At 45.0% G+C, this 12,577-nt stretch overlaps 1 pseudogene across 1 annotated transcript; it reads left to right on the top strand.

Moving 5' to 3' along the window:
• Positions 1-380: 380 nt before the first annotated feature.
• Positions 381-12,553, top strand: LOC308260281 (transcription factor Sp3-like; annotated as a pseudogene). The gene is made up of 7 exons: positions 381-495; positions 648-727; positions 1,866-2,253; positions 5,273-5,674; positions 5,894-6,645; positions 12,135-12,196; positions 12,399-12,553. The product of its transcript is annotated as a transcription factor Sp3-like (transcript).
• Positions 12,554-12,577: the final 24 nt, after the last annotated feature.

Here is a 12,577-nt window from a genome sequence, read left to right on the forward strand (position 1 = left end):
TTTCTCCAGGCAGGAGCTCATTTATCTTCAGCTCCTGAGCACAGTCTGGAATTTATTTTTATTTATTTTTTCTCATTTTTGTTTATGTTTTGTCTTTTAACCATGTAGCATGATCCTGTCTTTTTGTGTGTGTGTGTGGTACTGGAGGTGGAACCCAGAGGCTTTCTACCTCCGGGCTGTACTCCCAGACTTATTTTATATTTTATTTGGAAACAGGATCTCACTAAGTCGCTGAGAGCCTCACTAAGTAGCTGAGGCTGGCTTGGAACCCGTGCGATCCTCCTGTCTCCGCCTCCCAAGCGCGGGGATTACAAGCGTGCGCCACCACGCCTGGCTACTGTCTGGAGTTTAGCAGGTTTAGATGTTTGTTGGACGCATAGATGGACGAATGGACCCCATCCCGGTTCACCAGCTCAGTTTCCTCTGCTCTCTGGGAAGCCCTCCTGGACAGCGCCCTGACCCACCAGCATGCTCTCTGTTCTGTTCCTTCCCAGCGTGAGGCTCAGATCTGGCTCTTGTGGATTTTTTTTTTTTTTGTAATGGGTGCTGTGGCTCTAGGGTCCTCTGTCCCTGTCCCTCTCCCCCAGGGCTCCCCAAGGGCAGGGGCCACGTGTGAGCTGCCGGTGCCGGTGCCTGGCTGGGCCCAGCTGGACGCTGGCAGAGCGAGGACCCGGAGCCCCGGTGTCCTGCAGCCCGCACCCTGGGCTCTTCATCCTGCCTGGCAGAAGTACATGGGATGTTGTTTGCTCTTGGTTTTGGTCTGTGAAAATGGAAAGAGAGTACAAAGAAAACGGGAGGGACAAATCCAAGGAATAAAATGAACGGTGTGGTCTGTCCTGTTGATTTTGTTTGAGGCCATTTTCTAGGATGAGCCTCCTTTGTCTGCTCAGCAGCTTCTTTAATTGACTTCTCAGATCAGGTGTTACCACTTGACTCCTCTCCTCAGTCGCCAAGATGTTCACTGTACCCTTCAAGGGAGAAACTCCCTTCCTTCTTCTTAATGGGATGATCTTATATTCATCAGTATTGTTTGCTCAGGATAAAACTGTATATTGGGCCTCAGGCAGAGTTGGCCCTCACCATAAGGAACACAGCACGTCACATCTTACTGTAAAAAATACTCATATTCTGGAATATATGGCTGCATCCTCTGATCTCTCTTCTTCTGTAGCCACCAGTATCTAGTCCTGAGGGCTCATCTCTGATGACCTTACCTAATCCCGATCTTTCCCCACTTTAGAGACCCCACCTCTTTTTTTTTTTTTTTTTTGCGGGCCTGGGGATGGAACCCAGGGGTATTTGACCTCCAGGCTACACCCCCTGCCCTAATTTTTATTCTTTATTTTGAAACCGGGTCTCACTGAGTTGCAGAGGGCCTCACTAAGTAGCTGAGGCTGTCTGCGAACCGCGATCCTCCAGGTCTCAGCCTCCAGAATGCTGGGATTACAAGCGTGCGCCACCACGCCCGGCTAAAACCCCACCTCTTAACACATAGAGTCAGTTTCCACCCTCTTAACACCTCACACTGGGGTTGAATTCATCCTACAAATCTTTGGATAATGGAGGGGAAACCTCAGCCAAGCTAGAATGGAAGGATAGAGGAAGAAGGCTGAGGTTGATTGATGGAGGGGCTACATCCGAATATGTGTAAAAGTGTGAATATAGTATGGTCAACCTGGACACTCACTGTTGGGAGGGGGAAGGGGAAGTGGGGGAAGAGGGTACCAAGCACCGTCTGAATGTATGCCATTTTCAATACGAGCCACATAAAAATAAAAAATAAAATAAAAAAGAAGAGGTGATATTTCAACTAAAAAAAAAAAAAAAAAGTAACACCACAGATTCAGTCAAGAGATGATCAGCAGGTTCAGACTGTTCTCACAGGCTCTTCAGATAATGGGGGTAAAAATCAAGAAAGCAGCCCAATTCAGATTAGTCCTGGCTTTAATCGGACCATACTTGTCTCTGGAACACCTCCTGCTAATATTCAGAATCTCATCCCACAGACAGGTCACGTCCAGGTTCAGGGAGTTGCAACTGGTGGTTCATCTCCTGGCCAAACCCAAGCACTTACTAAGGTGCCTCTTGGTCTGCCAGGAAATATTACCTTTGTGCTGTCAGTAGAGTCGGTCTGGATTCTTTGGGACTCTTGGGCAGTTCTCAGGCAATGACTGCGGGCTTTCATGCTGATGGACATTTGATAAACACAGGACAAACGATGGATAGATAGTTCAGACAATTCAGAAAGGACTGGTGAGAGGACTTCCGGGAAGATGGCGACGGAGCAAAATGGGGCTTACGAGCCCCGCTAACAACCAATCTCTATTACCACAAAATCAGCGCCTTTCATAGCCAGAAAACACCATCAGCAGAGAAACAAAAAATGTAATTTTAAGGGACAGAGAAAAAGAGGGCTGGAAAAACAAGACACCAGAAACCAGACTGCAGTGCTGCAGCCGGAGCCACGGCGTGAAGCGGCGGGCGCCATTTTGCCTTGCAGCACCAGGCTCCAGAGAGGAAGGGAACTCATAACGGGGCTCAGAAACCAGAGAGGAGATACGCCGGCCTCATGCCCGAGAACGCGGCAGCAGCACCTTACTGCTGGCGGCAGCGGCGAGTTCACCGGATGGCACCAGACCAACACACTTAACAGCCTACCAAGCTCCAGAGAGGAGCGGCGGACAGTGAGCCGAGGTGAGCCTATGCGGAACAGCCGGGCGGGATTCGGCAGATTTCTCAGCGCAGGGAGCATCTAAAGCTCCCAGGGGCTGGGCTCAGCGCACCCTACAGGGACTCAGAGTGGAATTCAAAAACAGAAAAGAAATACGCCAGCCTCACGGCCGAGGGCGCAGCAGCGGCGCCATATTGCTACCGGTGGCAGCAGCAGCGAATTCACTGAGTCCACGACAGCTCCATCTGCGCACTCAAAAGTGAGTCAAATTGGGGCCCCTAGAGGAGAAATCCCAGTACTGTACTCCCAGGGACTTGACCCAGTGGGGGAATGGTGGTGGCAGAGATATTACACCATAGGAGAACGCCCAACCTGGCACCCCCCATGGTCTAAAGCAGCCTCGATTGACTCCCAGGGTCTGAGACTCTGTGATACAACCCAGTAAAGGAGTAGTGGGATCTGAGATACCACAGACTCGAGATCCACAGCACCTTAAGTGAAGTCATAGTGACCCAGGGAAGAACCCAGAGAAGGCACAAACTTCTGAAATCATGGGAAAGAGGAATAACAATGGAGCAATGAATGCCCACAAGCCCACAACATCAGAACCTGATAAAACAGAAATTCAGAGATTTATAGAAGATCAAATCAGGAAAATAACTGTAAAAATAATAGAGGTGTTTCGAAAAGAATTCAGAGAGAGCCAAAAAGAGATAAAGGATGCAATCAATGAAGTAAAGGCCTCAATTCAAAGTACAAACAACCGATTAGACCACATGGAGAATAGAATCTCGCTCCTAGAAGATGATCATTCAAAAAATGAACACATAGTTTCTAATTTAGAAAAAAAAATCTGACAGCAGGAATCTGACATTGAAGAAATATGGGTCCATTTTAAGAGAGCTAACCTAAGAATAATTGGAATAGAGGAGGGAAAAGAAGGTGAAACCAAAGGGATCAACAATCTCTTCAAGGAAGTAATAGCAGAAAATTTTCCAAACATAGAGCAAGAGGTCAATACACAGGTCCAGGAAACTTATAGAATCCCCTTTAGACAGGATGAGAGAAGAGGATCCCCACGCCACATAAGTGTCAAAATGACCAATGTGGAAGCCAAGCAGAGAATCTTTCTTAAAGGCAACAAAAACAAAGGGCCAAGTGACATTCAGAGGCAAACCAATTAGAATCACTTCAGACTTCCCAAACCAAGTCATGAGAGCCAGAAGGGCTTGGAGTAACATATTCCAAACTCTGAAAGAAAACAACTTCCAGCCAAAAATTTCCTACCCAGCAAAACTTTCTATCAAATTAGATGGGGAAATAAGAAGCTTCCATGACAAACAGAAACTGAAGGAATTTATGTCTTCAAAACCAGCACTAGAGAAAATACTCAAAGAGATTAACTATAAAGAAGAAATAGGTAACACACACCAGAACCAGAGAAACAAGATTTTCCATCCAACAGACAACTAAGATTGGTTATCTGTGGAGATTCATTATTTATGTTAGTCTTCTACCTATCTCTAAATTGTATTGTTTGCCTTTGTTGTTGTTAATTTCTAGGATTTCTAGTTGGAATATTAATATACCTTCAGATATAGCATTTGGAAATATTTTATCCCATTCTATCAGTAACTTTTAACTCTGTTTACATTGTCTTTGGGTATACAATATATTTTTTTATTTTTTAGGGAGTTTACCCTTTTGTTGCCTGTGCCACTGAAATCATATCCAAGAAATCACTGCCAATTTCAGTGTTGTGAGGTTTTATGACCCAGATTTTCTTCTAAAAGTTTATAGTATTAAGATTTATATTTAGGTCTTTTATATATTTTGAGTTAATATTTGTATATGTGTTAGGTAAGGGTCCAATTTTATTCTTTTTCATGTAATTATTATTTTTCATCAATATTTAGTTAAAAGATTAGTATTTCCTCCACCAAATGTTCGTGGAAACCTTGTCAAAAATAACTTGACAATATATGGAAGAATTTATCTCTAGGCTTTTATTTAACTCCAATGGTTTATATATCTGCCTTTAGAACTGTACTATACCATTTCAATTATTGTAGCTTTATATGGTTTGAAATCAGAAAATATACATCTTCTAGCTTTGTTCTTCTTTGAGATTGTTTTGGGTATCTAGAGTCCATATTCCATATCAGGATAGATTTTTTCTGAAAAATAAATAAATAAATGTATGATAGCTTCACCTAAAAAAGAAAAGAAAAGAAAAAAATATTCTCTGGTAAGAAAGAAAGCAAAAAGAAATATTGAACTGTTATCTTTTAGTCATCAAAAGCTTGGTATCAGACAAATGAAACTGTTTTGTGAGATTATCATTGCTAATATTGGATAAATTGCTATAAAACTAGATGTCAACCACTAAGCCAAGCATGGGAAGGAGGGATGGGGAGGGAACGGGGTGGGGATCGGGTGGGGGCTGACTGGGCGATGTGTGCATGTATGTCTACAAAAGTATTTTCTTTATACCATTATGGTGTATGAATACATTGCACCAATAAAAAATTAAATTAAATTAAATTAAAAAAAAGAAAGGACTGGTGAGCGGGTTTCTCCTGATATTAATGAAGTGAATACCTGATATTAATGAAGTGAATACCGATACAGATTCATTTGTGCCAACATCCTCTCCATCACAGTTGCCTGTTACAATATAGTACAGGTATATCACAACAAAACACAAATAGCTTGACTATTTCTAGCGGGCAAATCAATTCTTCAGATCTTCAGGGAAATTATATCCAACTGCCTGTTTCTGAAGGGACACAGGCTCAGAATATTCAGGTTTCTACAGCACAGCCTGTTGCGTGACATCTACAGCCTTGAGAGTCCCAGCAGCCACCCAGTCAAGCCCAAATTGTGCAAGGTATTACCCCACACACAGTCCACGGTGTGCAAGCCAGTGGTCAAAATATATCACAACAGGCTTTGCAAAATCTTCAGTTGCAGCTGAATCCTGGAAACTCTTTTTTTTTTTGTGTGTGTGTGTGGTACCGGGGATGGAACCCAGGGGCATTCTACACCCCCAGCCCTTATTTTTTATTCTTTATTTTGAAACCGGGTCTCACTGAGTTGCAGAGGGCCTCACTAAGTAGCTGAGGCTGTCCTTGAACAGAGATCCTCCTGTCTCAGCCTCCCGAATGCTGGGATCACAGCGTGCGCCACCACGCCCGGCTTCCTAGAGCCTTTTAAATTCAGGCACAGACGGTGACTTTTTCTGGACAGATGACTCGGCAAACATTTTAAGTACAAGGGGGTCCAGAACTTGCAGAATTTGCAAATACAGAATACTGCTGCCCACGGGATAACTTTGAAGCCTCTTCAGACAGCTCAGGCTTGGGCAAGTTGCTGCAGGTGGAGCCTCGACTTCAACTCCAGTTAGTCTAAGCCCTGGTCAGTTGCCAAATCTACAGACAGTTGCAGTAAACTCTACAGGTCCTACTGGCATACAGCTGCATTTGGGAGAGAATGCTGAGAGTCCTGCAGATATTAGGATCAAGGGAGAAGAACCTGATCCCAAACACTGGCAGCTGAATGGCGATTCTACATTGAATACCAATCACCAGGTGGTAGATGATGGAGAGGACCAACAGCATGAAGAAGGAAAAAGACTTTGGAGGTTAGCTTGCACCTATCCCAACTGTCAAGAAGGTGGTGGGAGAGGTAACCATGTTGGGGGGATAAAAAGCAACACATTCGTCAGATAGCAAGGATGTGGTAAAGTCTTGGGGAAACCTCACATCTGAGATCTGCACTGGCCTTCTGGAGAGCGCCCTTTTATTTATTTATAACTGGATGTTTTCTGGTAAAAGATTTACTGCAAGTGACGAATTACAGAGGCACAGAAGAACATGTACAAGTGAGAAAAAAGTTGTTTCTCCATAATGTTCAAAACGCTTAACGAGTAGTGACCACCTTGCCACACGTATTAAAACACATCAAAATAAAACGTTATCAGCCGGGCGTGGTGGCGCACGCCTGTAATCCCCGCGCTTGGGAGGCGGAGACAGGAGGATCGCGCAGGTTCGAAGCCAGCCGCGCTGGCATAAGAGACCCTGTTTCAAAAATATAAAATAGGTCTGGGAGTGTAGCCCGGAGGTAGAAGGGCTTCCAGGAACCCCAGTACCACCAAAATAAATAAATAAACAAACAAATAAATAAATAAATAAATAGAATAAAAAGTTATCCACTCTATCGGTATGGTACTAGCATCTGTGGGAGCTGGGCGAGATGATACTTTGATTATTGCAGGAGGAAAAAGAAATATTGCAAATAATCAACAAGGTTCTGTTCCAGGGATAGGAACTGTTAATACTTCTGCCAGCAGCAATCAAGATCTCCTCACCAACGCTGAAATACTTTTATAGCTTGTCACGGTTGCTGGAAACAAGACAATGGAGTAAATATTGCACAAGGATTATTCACCGTGGTTATTTTTATATAACAGTGAGAAGACTCTTGTTCCTAAGTTCTCATACATCTTTATTGATGTGCAAACATTTTTGGATGGACAGCAACTTGGTTATAAATGACACGGAAATGCCTTACTGTGTATAATATTCCATAATATATTAAAAATGGTAAAACTGCATGGATTGTGTAGGTACTTTTGGAATCTGGAGAAAATTAAATTGATATTTAAGCGCAGGCTGACTACCTAGACAAAAAAAAAAAAAAAAAGACTTAAAAAATAACAAAACCCTAGTTAGTTTTCTATGACTAGTATTCATAGGATTGGAGTATTGTCTCTCACTGTAGAAGTGATTTTGTTATATTTGCATATGTTATACTTTACTGGTAATTTAAGTGATGGTTTTTAAAGCCCTGGCAGACGTATGTTTTTTGGAAATAAGATTGTGGATACAAATCACTGCTAAGATGCAATACACCTTATATTTTAGTCCTCCAACAGTCTTACCCACCAAATGCCTCAATTTATACATTTAAAAATTTTAAACATTGGTTATATATCAACTAGTTTTTTTTTCTTTTTGCTTCTTTCTTTAAAATTTATATGTATCAGCAGGGTGTGGTGGCGCACGCTTGAAATCCCAGCATTTGGGAGGCTGAGACTGGAGGATCACGGTTCGCGGCCAGCCTCGGCTACTTAGTGAGGCCCTTTGCAATGCAGTGAGACCCTGTTTCAAAATAAAGAATAAAAAAATAGGGCAGGGGGTGTAGCTCAGAGGTAGAATGCCCCTGGTTTCCATCTCCAGTAACACACACACACACACACACACACACACACACACACACACGCAAACAACAACAAAACCCCCCCCAAAACCAGAAAACCCGAACTGTTCTATAACTATTAAAGAAATGGCACCTGTAATTCATATCCTCCTATAATTAAAAAACAATCAAGCCAGGCGTGGTGGCGCATGCTTGTAATCCCTGTGCTTGGGAGGCTGAGACAGGAGGATCGCACAGGTTCGAAGCCAGCCTCAGCTACTTAAGTGAGGCTTTCAGCAAATTAGTGAGACCCTGTTTCCAAATAAAATATAAAAAAGGTCTGGGAGTATAGCCCGGAGGTAGAAAGCCTCTGGGTTCCACCCCCAGTACCACCAAAAAAAAAAAAAAAAAAAAAAAAAATCAAGTAAACTTCAGCCCAAGACAGTTCTACTAGAAAATTCTATGAAATAAGAAATATAAATAGTGTCAGTTTTAAACAACTTCTTTTTCATAGAAGAGGGACACTTTCCAATTTGTTCTATGAGGCAGCAACATTAAAAAAACAAAAAAACAAAAAAACAAAACTTTCCAACCGGGCGTGGTGGCGCACACTTGTGATCCCAGGACTTGGGAGGCTGAGACAGGAGGATCGTGGTTCGTGGACAGCCTCAGCTACTTAGTGAGCCCCTTTGCAACTCAGTGAGACCCTGTTTCCAAATAAAGAATAAAAAATCGGGCAGAGGGGTGTAGCTTGGTGGTAGAATGCCCCTGGGTTCCATCCCCAGATCTTCCAGAAAAAAAAAAAAAAAGAGGTACACAGTGTCTGAGTGTCTGAATGTCCACTTGACCCTTCTCTTTGCTGATGGCAGCTACTGATAGTCATGTCCAGTATTTCATTAGATTTGACAAAGTCCCAAGCCGGGCATGGTGGCACACGCTTGTAATCCCAGCATTTGGGAAGCTGAGACAGGACGATCGGCAGTTTGCGAACAGCCTCAGCTACTTAGCGAGGCCCTCTGCAACTCAGTGAAACCCTGTTTCAAAATAAAGAATGAATAAAAAATAGGGCTGGGGGTGTAGCTTGGTGGCAGAATGCCCCTGGGTTCCATCCCCAGCCCTGCAAAAACAAACAAACAAAAAAACCAAGAAATCCTGACAAAACGCCAATATCATAACTGAATCATTTTCAGCTTCAATATTTTTATAAAAAGAAACTTTACCTCATCAATCATTTGGATACCACATGATATAGTTAATTAAAAAAAAGCCCCCAAACCAAAACCCAAAACCCCAAACTCCAAACAGAATAAAGTTTGATTCTTGCTGTAATGAATCAGCTCCCCGGTGCCACTCTGACCCCAGGAGTACTCAGCGATGGGCTCACAGTTCAGCAGAATATGAGTGAGCATTTGTTCTCGTCCACCTGGGTCCAGAGTGAGTGTGAACAGGGGGGTGTAGACTTGAGTGGAAGGTTTGTGGTGACCTGCGGTCTGTCTGGGTTTGAGTTCTGTTGGCTGGTAGGACTTGCAGCCCCTTCACCAAGGCCCCTTCCTTGGCCCGTCACTGCGCGGCCACCTCCTTTTACAAGTGGGAGCGTTTCTTCAGAGAGTGAGGCAAACAAACAGCAAAGTATTGCATCTCCTTGGTGTTGAGGCTCCTAATTATTAGATTAAGACTTCAAAGTGCTATTGTATGTGTGACATTTTGATTGACATAATTTACATAAAGTGACTATCTGGTGACCCTAATTGCTTTTATTGAGAAATAGAACTATTAACTATGATTTTTATCTGTGGAAGGAACTGTGTAGTAACTCTTACTAAAATATATCCGGAGGCCGGGCGTGGTGGCGCATGCTTGTAATCCCAGCATTTGGGAGGCTGAGACAGGAGGATCGAGGTTTGTGAACAGCCTCAGCCACTTTGTGAGGCCCTCTGCAACTCAGTGAGGCCCTGTTTCAAATTAAAGATTAAAAAAATAGGGCTGATGGTGTAGCTTGAAGGTAGAATGCTCCTGGGTTCTATCCCCAGTAGAACCAATAGCCAATAAATAAATAAATAAATAAGTAAAATACATCAAGGTTAGACAGGGTCATAGTGACCAATATTCTCTGTTGCCTGCTGCGTTCAGACTTTGTGCCATATAACCAGAAAAGGTTGGTTACCTGGCTTCCAGTTTAAAATGCTAATCAGTGGATGATTCAGGGTAAAGATGTCTCTGGGTTATTGTACAATGCATTAACATGTCAAATTTTTCCTAGAGACACCCACTGGGACTGCAATAGCATTGAAAGCAGATGAATGGCTTTGTTGATCAAATAAACAGGCTTATGAACGTGGACTCAGCAGCTCTGATGTCTGGGATGGCACCATGGGCGCAGCAAAATCTTCAGGCACACAGGAAAAAGACCGCCTTCCTGAGGGTGGTGTCCTTCAGCGATGTAAGCTTCTGATCTGACTGGGAAGAACCCAACTGAATAACTGAGGCTTTTTCTCTCTTCTCCTTTAGGTCAGTTAGGATGAGATGTCTGGTCCCTGGCTATATAGGATCTTTGTCCGCTGTCAGCTTGAAGATGCTTCACAAGACGAACTTTCGCCCTTCATCAACCCTTAAGACTAAGGGATCCAAGTCTCAGAGGGTGGCAATGAGGTAGGATGGAAAAATAAAAAATAATAGGTACGAAGGAGACCAACTGGGAAGGAAGGAGAAGCTGTAGTTTTAAAATCTAGAAACTTGCCGGGCGTAGTGGCGCACACTTGTAATCCCCTTGCTTGGGAGGCTGAGACATGAGGATCGCCCAGGTTCGAAGCCAGCCTCAGCTACTTAGTGAGGCTCTCGGCAACTCAGTGAGATCCTGTTTCCAAATAAAATAGAAAATAGGTCTGGGAGTGTAGCCTGGAGGTAGAAAAGCTCCTGGGTTCCATCCCCAGGACCATAAAATGAATGAATGAATGAATGAATGAATGAATAAATAAATAAATAAATAAATAAAATTTAGAAACATCACGATCCTTATCTTCACCCTACAGGGTCAGCTCCTTCTTAGCCAAAAGTCCTCAATAGGCCACATTTTTTTAATCTTGATGTCTTATCTTCCCACCTGAAATTCCTGAGCTGCTGGGTAAACAAAGGATCCCCTCAAATCTGACTGTTTTTCAAGCCCGGGTGTCACCCAGCACCCACCAATGAAAGGAGAGGATTCAAAAAAGGGGCTGGACCATCACCCCTGCTATGTACCCCTCCCACCCCTCACAGGGTCTCCTATGAAAGGACCGTGAAGACCCCAAAGTTGCTCTCTCCTTGAAATGGCTGGTGTTCTTCCTTGAATATATATCTCCCACTTTTCTATATAAACTTCTGTCTTTGTCTCTGAAAACAAACCTGGGCTAGTGGCAGCAGTCTGGCCCCAGGTTTTCAACCAGTGAATCCGTAAGGTTTGTAACGGGGCGCAGGGCTCTCCTCTTTTAGGGTTGCTACGACCCCTTTTACCATTTGGATTTCTTCTCTTCAGAGTGAGACAGTCTCCTTAGTTCTTCCAAATTTGTGATTGCAAAGATGAGCTCACAGTCTGCGCTCATTTTAAGGGTGTGACCACTGACTAAGATGGAGAAACGCCCAGAATTGTAAAGAGAAACAAGATTCCCACGTGAAGATATGGCCAAGGTCACTAGCAATTGCTGTAGGTCCCTTCCTGAAGGTCCCCCCACAAGGCAGGGCTCACCGAGTGTGCCTCCTCCAGAGGCCAACAGGGGGAGCTCTTCCCAGCTCAAGTGTGTGGTCTCCCTCATTAGTGTGTGGGAGATAATGGTTGTTGTTGTTGTTGTTGTTGTTGTTGTTGTTGTTGTTGTTGTTACTGGGGATTGAAACCAGTGGCATTCCACCTCTGAGCCACCCCCAGCCCTTTTTATTTTTGTTCTGAAATAGAATCTTGCTAGATTGCAGACTTGCTAAATTGCAGAGGCTGATCTTGACCCTGCGGGCCTCCTGTCTCAGCCTCCCAAGTGCTGGGATTACAAGTGTGCACCACCAGGCCGCCTCACATGACTGCTCTCGGGTCCTCTCCAGCCAGCAGCGGTTTCTTTTAGGACTGCCAGCCTGAGTAGCCCCACTCCAAGCGGCTGTAGCTCAGGAGCCTTTGGCAGAGGGTTGACGATGCTCACGGGGAACGTGGCTGTCTATTTGTCTCCCTCCTTCCTGCTGGAGACCCCCGGGGGGCACGGGCAGGGTGGGGGTGTCGGTGTTGAGCCCAGTCCTCGGCTTTCAGAATCCTGGCCCGGATCTGTGTCCACAGGCGGGAAGTCCCCCGGCGCCCACAGGCATCCCCAGGTCGGCTGGGGACCAGGAAGGAGCCCAGGGAGGGTTGGGCAATTGTGTCCTTTCCCGGGGAGGAGGCGCCTGGGCTTATTCACCGGGAGGGCCCCGAGCTGCGCTCAGCCCGAGTCTGATTTCTCTGGGTTCTTCTCAGTGCTGTGCACGGAGCCGGCTCAGCGCCTCGGACCTCGCTCTCCATCTTTTGCTGGGGCTGCAGGTGTTTCTTCTGGTCCCTGGGAAGCGGAGCCCGGGTCTCGGCGCCCCGGGGAGCGAGCGCCCTCTAGTGTCCGGGAGCGCGAAGGGCGCAGGAGGGGCGGGGCCGAGCGGAGGAGCGAGCGCCAGCCAATGAGAGGCCGGCGGGCTGCAGCCTGAGGCGGGCTGCGACCCCGCAGGGTC

Source organism: Muscardinus avellanarius (genome assembly GCF_963383645.1).
Source record: "Muscardinus avellanarius genome assembly, chromosome: 3".
Lineage (NCBI taxonomy): Eukaryota > Metazoa > Chordata > Mammalia > Rodentia > Gliridae > Muscardinus > Muscardinus avellanarius.